General features: G+C 45.8%; 1 pseudogene; it reads left to right on the top strand.

Annotated features, from left to right (window-relative positions):
- Nucleotides 1-5,788: 5,788 nt before the first annotated feature.
- Nucleotides 5,789-7,386, top strand: part of LOC100954220 — a 7,735-nt pseudogene continuing 6,137 nt past the window's right edge.

Consider the following 7,386-nt stretch of genomic DNA (forward strand, 5'->3'; position numbering starts at 1 on the left):
ATCACCTCGCGTGGTTCAAAAAGGGGAGCAACCCCCGGTTCTGGGAACTCCCTCTTGAATAATCCTCCCTCTGTTTAACATGAAATTAAATAGAAAGTATAAAATAAGACTTCAGAAACTCCCACAGTGCTCCTCTCTGCTGCTCTGAGGGATAGTCACTGCTGTGTCTGTGGAACAAGGCTTCCTTCTGTTCCTTTGTTACTTCAACAAATTTGCTTTTGCTTTACTCTTTTGGCTCTCTATTGAATTTTTTCCAGTGTGAAGCCAAAATCTTATTTGGCCTTCAGGCCACTACCCAGTTTGGGGTCCACTTTCCTGTATCAGCAGCAAGTGATAGAGCAAGAGGGGAGGTCAGGGTCCTTTCACTAATCCGTGAAGCTTTAGGGCCCTGAGCTGTTGCAGGTCTTCAATGTTCAGACTTCCAGCATATCAAGAAAATTTCCTTGGTGAGGCTTTTACTGGTGAAGTGTTACGACGTCTGCCAATCTATAAATGGTTCCAGAATGTGTATGTTTATTTGGAGAAACACTTCAGGACTTTGGTCTGAGCAAAAACTTTTTGGGGTAAGACCTCAAAATCACAGGCAAAAAAACTAAAAATAGATAAATGGGATTACATCAAACTTAAATGCTTTTGTACCACAAAGGAAACAATCAACACAAGGAAGAGACAACCCACAGCATGGGGGAAGATATATATAAACTATCTTCATAACAAGGGATTACCAACCAGGATATATACAGAACTCAACTCAATAGTCAAAAATCAAATAATTTCATTCAAAAGTGGAAAAATACTCTGAATAGACCTTTCCTGAAAGAAGACACACAAATGGCCCAACGTTCAATATCACTAATCACAAGGAAAGTGCAAACCAAAATCACAATATCACCTTATCCTAGCTAAAATGGCTACTATCAAAAAGACAAAATACTGGTGAGGATGTGGAGAAAGGGAATTTTGGTATACTCTTGGTGGGAAAGTACCAAAGTACAGTTCGATCCAGCAATATCACTGCTGGGTAGAGATCCAAAAGAAAGGAAATTATGATATCTGAGATGTATCTGCACACCCATGTTTATTGCAGCACCATTCACAATGGCTAAGATGAGGAATCAACCTAAGTATTTATTCATTGACAGATGAGGAAAATACAGAGCAAACTCTTATTGAGCCCTTAAAAAGTTATGAAATCCTGTCATTTGGAGTAATATGGATAGAACTAGAGGTCATTATGTTAAGTGAAACAGATCAGGCACTGAAAGACAAATATCACATGTTCTCATTCACATGGAAGCTAGCAAGGTTGACCCCATGGAGACAGAGTAGGATGATGGTTACCAGAACCTGAAGGAGGAGGGGTGAAGGAAGATGAAGAATGGTTGGTTAAAGGGTCCAAAAATGCAGGTAAATAAAAGGATTAATTTCTAGTTTTGATAGCACAGCAGAGTGGCCACAGTTAACAATAATTTAACTGGTTAATTTAATTTACGTTAATTTAGCTAATAATATATGTCAAAATAGCTAGAAGAGAAGATTAGGAATATTCCCAACACAAAGAAATGACAAACGTGTTAGGTTATGGAAATCCCAGTTATGCTGAGTTGATCGTTACTCCCTGTATGCCTGTAACAAAATATCACATGTACCCCCTAAATACGTACAACTATTATGTATCTCAATACAATTTTTAAAAATATATATGTATATAAAAGGGAGAGAGAGAGAGAAGAGCACACACATGTGAAAAAATGTGAACATTTGAATATGAATCCAGACAAAGACGTTCAATGTGTTAGTCTTTCAATTTTTCATAAGCTTTAAAATTAAGAATTAAGAAAAAATAAATGTTAAACTGTAGTCCCCCCGAGAAAAGAAACAAACCAGAGCCCCATCGTTCCAATCAGTTCATCCATTTTGGTTCTCCCCACCAAGGGTGGATCTGAGGCAGCTCTTCACCTCACACGGAGCAGAACCAACAGGCTGGTGAACTTGGCCATGGATCTGATGGAACACAAGGGCATTCCTCCTCCTCCCACAGGGAAAGGGCTGCCCATGGCTTCCATTCCCTCCACCCCAGGACCCCACCTCTTGTCCCTGCCCTTCCCAGCCTGTTACGCAAGGTCTGGGCAAGAGGAGCATCCGGTGTTGACGCCTGCTCTCTGCAGTAAACCTGGGTTGGTGCTCGCAGCAGGAAAGGCCAGTGCTGCCTGGGCCCTTCCGCCACGACCTCTCAGGAAAGCCTCTTCCAGGTACACACACCTCCGTAAGGGGCAGGGCAACTTTCTGTGGCCCAGAGGACCCTAGCGCTTCCCGAGGGTCACGCAGACAGACTCTGTTCTGGTTGGCGCTGGGTGTTCTCCTAACAGTTTGCTCTTCTCTGCCTTGTGTTAGCTCCAGCCTGCCCAAGAACTTCGCCTGCAGTTTATCTTGTGCCTGTGCCCCGAGATGAGAGCACTACCATGAGTTTGGGTAACGTATTCACACAATATCTCCTGTGTTGCCAGCCCTTCTGCCCCAGGTGGTGGTAATCAGTCCCAAGAACAGGAGCTCAAACTACTGGGTTTCAACATGGACAGTGAAATCCAGCAGAACATCCTGCTCTGCCTCACGGCATTCTATCACCCGTTCTTTTATACTGTTCTTTTATCTCAAAAGCCTAAAATAGCATTCACCATAACCACCTTCAACTTTTGGTTGGTGAATGTATTTCCCCAGGAAATGGTAAAATGACACCCACCCTTCAGCAAAACCCTGTGCAAATTGGAGGCACAGGCTCCTTTTCATTCATACTTGCTGAGCCCCACCTATTCTAAGGAAATATTCGCAGATATGGTACAACTTCTTTGCCATTGTGTAGAATCAGGCAGACTCCTAAGTGAGGGTAGAGCACACCCTCAAATGGATATCCCTTCCCTAGAATCTGAAACTGCGGTACAAGGACACTGAAAAATGCCTGAAGGTTCACTCTAAGAAAGTGAGCTGTGCCCTTGGGCCCTGCCCGCTCCGCCCAGTGTCAACATCCTGTCAATTCCACGAGCCTCCTGTGGGTTCCGAAAGCCTGCAGCATTCTTCCTATAAGCCCCATTTCTCTGAAGGTAGCCGGATTGATGTTATGACCCACAATCAAAGAAACACGCAACAGACTTAGTAAAGAAACCCACTTGCCAATTGTATCAGGTGAGCCTTCTTTCCCTTTTCAACAATGCCATCACCAGGCATTCTAATTTCAGGTTCATCTGTGCTTTCTAAGCCATTTAACCAGGTCATCCCTAGACATTTATCACCCTACACATGTTGCCATAAATCCAGTGCCGCATCACTGTCACAGTGTTGCCATTGTCTCTCCAGCCACCTGCTGCAAGGGTTTTTCAGACTCCTCCACCGAAGAACAGAAGTGCTAACCCAGACTTCCCTTATCCAAACAATAGCTCCATCTCTAGAATACCTCTCAGGCCACCAAGGCTGGGTCGATGGACCCTCCTGTGGTCTCCTTCCTCTATCAAAGCCATGGATCATCTCACATGTCACCCAGTGGTGTCCCACACTAATCAGTGTAGGTCACAAACCAGCAACCTTTCCAGTCCCTTGATTCCCCGAACTGACACGACCCCTGACCTCATCAGGTATGCAGGATATTTATGAAATGGGCAAATAAGTGAGCAGATAAGAATGTAGCCCTACAAACAAAGGAAAAAACTGGTGGCACAATGTTTTTTAAGTTTATAGGCCATGAACATGAAAGCATAAGAATATTCTCAACAACTCTGTATCCACAAACTTGATCACTTAGTTGAACCAATTTCTTGAAAGATGCAATCTACTTGAAAGTAGTATATACTCCAAATAGACAGATATTCATTAAAGCAATTGAATCCATATTTAATAACCTTCCAAAAGAGAAATCGCCAGGGCTAAGATAGTTCACTGAGAAATTTCACCGAACATTTAAGAATTTGTACCTCTACAGATGTGTTCCAAAACATAGAAGCTGAGATAATACTTTCACACACATTCTGAGGCCACTATTACCTTCCTGCTAAAACAAGAAATGACATTACGAGAAAGGAAAACTGCAGCCAATATCTCTCGTAAACATAGTGCAAATATTCTGCACAAAATATTAGCAAATTATATCCAATGACGTATAAAATAAATGATATGCTATGACCAAAAGGGCGTTATATCACGGTGCAAGCCTGGTTCAATTAATTCAATGCATCAACAGTCTAAAGAAGAAAAACTGTTAATTAAATTTTATAAAAAGAATATGGGGAAGGCTGTTTCCAAAAAATTTATTGTCTCCCTAAGATAATCAGTTCCTTAAAATTCCTCCTATATACAAGGTTCAAGCCAGATCAACACATGACCAATCTATCACCCCAGAGCAACCCTACGTGCTCCCGGGCTGCTGGGCTCAGGACCCTGGTGCCCACTAGGTGTGCTGCCAAGTGCCGGTAGGCTCACACGCTCAGCGTGCCTGGGGGTTCACTCATGCTCTTCCCTTTCCCGCCTGCTCCCTGACTCGGCAAGAAGGAAACGTGGGTCCTGTCATTGAGCTTTGATCCCTTACCTAACCGTGCGTTTGTCTTCCTTGCTGTTTCTTGATTCTGCCCACTCGTTTGGGTCTTCACTCCCAATACGGTAGTTAAAGTACCACACTTTTCCTCTGCAGTTCTACGGCATTCATCTCACGTGTTTCCCTCACCGCTCTTTAATCTACTTTCCGATCAGAATCCAGAGGTGCTTTTCAAGAATGAAAATCTGACTTCCACACTCTGTTTCCAGGCCTGCACACCTGGGACCTGGATTCTTCTTGTCCTTCTTTGCTACCCAGATCCAGTCGTACCGTCTTGTCCATCCGCAATGTTACCCTCTTGGTCCCTGATCTGTGAGCAGCTGGGGTGCCGCGTGGAATGGATGTGTGAATAGGAGGAACGCAGGGCAAACCCATCGTCAGGACCTCTCAAAACTCAACGGAAGGAAAACAAACAACCCAACTGGGAAATAGTCAAAGACCTGCACAGCTCACCAAAGGAAATGCACAGGTGGCAAGTGAGCACACGGAAAGATGGCCAGCACTGTCAGCCACCAAGGAAACAGGAGTTAAAGCCACAGTGGGATACGACATACCCAGTCGAATGGCCAGGATAATCCTGCCGATAGCAAGTGCTGGCTGTGCCGTGGAGCAACTGATCACTCAATATTGCCTGTGGAAATGCAAAGTGGTGGAGCCATTCTACAAATTAGTTTCTTATAAAGTTAAGTATACATTCACCGTGTAACCCAGCAATCCCACTCCTGGGGTATTTACCCTACTAAAGTCTGTACACAAATGTTTCTAGCAGTTTTGTGCGAATCACCCAAAAGTAGAAACAAGGCAGAAGTCTTTCAAGGGTGAACGAGAGGTCCGGCCACACAGTGGGGTGCTGTGCACAGGATGGTGAGTGGGTGGTCTGGCCACACAGTGGGATGCTATGTGTAGGATGGTGAGTGGGTGTCTGGCCACACAGTGGGGTTCTGTGCACAGGAAGGTGAATGGGTGGTCCGGCCACACAGTGGGGTGCCACTCACAGGACAGTGAATGGGTGGTCCGGCCACACAGTGGGGTTCTGTGCACAGGACGGTAAGTGAGTGGTCTGGCCACACAGTGGGGTGCTGTGCGCAGGATGGTGAGTGGGTGGTCTGGCCACACAGTGGGGTGCTGTGCGCAGGACGGTGAGTGAGTGGTCTGGCCACACAGTGGGGTGCTGTGCGCAGGATGGTGAGTGGGTGGTCTGGCCACACAATGGGGTACTATCGCAGGATGGTGAGTGGGTGTCCGGCCACACAGTGGGGTTCTGTGCACAGGACAGTGAATGGGTGGTCCGGCCACTCAGTGGGGTTCTGTGCACAGGACGGTGAGTGAGTGGTCCGGCCACACAGTGGGGTTCTGTGCACAGGACGGTGAATGGGTGGTCCGGCCACACAGTGGGGTTCTGTGCACAGGACGGTGAATGGGTGGTCCGGCCACACAGTGGGGTTCTGTGCACAGGACGATGAGTGAGTGGTCCGGCCACACAGTGGGGTTCTGTGCACAGGATGGTGATGGGTGGTCCAGCCACACAGTGGGGTGCTGTGCGCAGGAATGGACTATTGAGCATGCAGCAGGAAGAATTACAAAGACATTGGGCTGAGTGAAGGAAGCCAGTCGTAACAGGCGTGATTCCATTTATATGACATTCTGTAAAAGACAAAACTATGGTGACACAGCGGTTGCCCAGGATTGAGGGGAGGTGACACTAAAGGGCAGTCTGAGGGAGACTGGGGGTGCAGGTGAGAAGGTTCTGTGTCCTGATTGTCACAATGGTCACATGAGTCTATACACGTGTTAAAACTCATAGAACTCTACTCAAAACTTTTCTGTTGTTATATGCTGTTTAATAATTAAAAGATATCATTTAAATTGATGAATAGATGAATGAATGCATTTATCCTCAATAATAACAATACCTCTTAGTTATTTTGCTTCATTCTAACCAAACTGGGTAAAGCTTTTAGCCTAGAAAGGAGAAAATTTGCCCAGCACATGTGAGGCTTAGGTGGCTGTAGCCACCCTGTCTTCCTTTGTAAAACCATAGGGTCCAAGTCTCTGGGTTGATGGTGACCTGCAATCTTCTCAGGCATCTGAACATCCCCTGGGTGTGGCCTTCTCTCTCTCCCACCTGAGAAGGCAGAGCTGGGCCAGGCTATCTCTGGCTTTGAAAAGGTAGACAGCACACACTACCTGCTTGAGACTCAGCTCTCCTATCTATAAAATGGGTCAAATATTTCCCAATTTGCAAGTTGGTTGTAAGAATTATGTGACAGTTGTTTTCTAAACTGTGGTGCCACATGAAGTGGAAGACGCTCTGTGTCCTGTAACCACTGACCTCTTTCTGACCCCTCCATCCGTCATTTCCTCCTCCTCGGCAACCACAGCAGTCTTGTCCTCCCCACCTGCAGGACCAGGACTGCCCTACCAGGCTGCCTGTGTGACGCGCTGAGTCTGGACTGGCTTCATTCAGGGTTGATTAAGAGGCTGGGGAGGGTCCTGGGACACAGTCTGCTTCGAGGCAGGTTTCCCCCACACACCAGATCATCAGATATACCCACTGGATTATCTGTGTTTTCCTTGGGGGAGGAGGGAAGAAGTAGGCTGTTAGTAAAAACACAGACTCACTTATTTGAATAAATTGTCATGAAAAGTAAAATAAACACGACCTTGCTCATAAAGGGTGAATTTGATCCAGGGAGAGCCCCAGGAAGGGAAGACAACAAACCAGGGACATTTTCTCCCTGGTCAGGCCAGCGGGCTGGGCAGCAGCATTAACCATATCCTTTTTTTTTTTTTTTTTTTTTTTTTTT

This window comes from Otolemur garnettii, unplaced genomic scaffold (assembly GCF_000181295.1).
Source record: "Otolemur garnettii isolate 467f Iridium unplaced genomic scaffold, OtoGar3 scaffold00123, whole genome shotgun sequence".
NCBI classification, from domain to species: domain Eukaryota; kingdom Metazoa; phylum Chordata; class Mammalia; order Primates; family Galagidae; genus Otolemur; species Otolemur garnettii.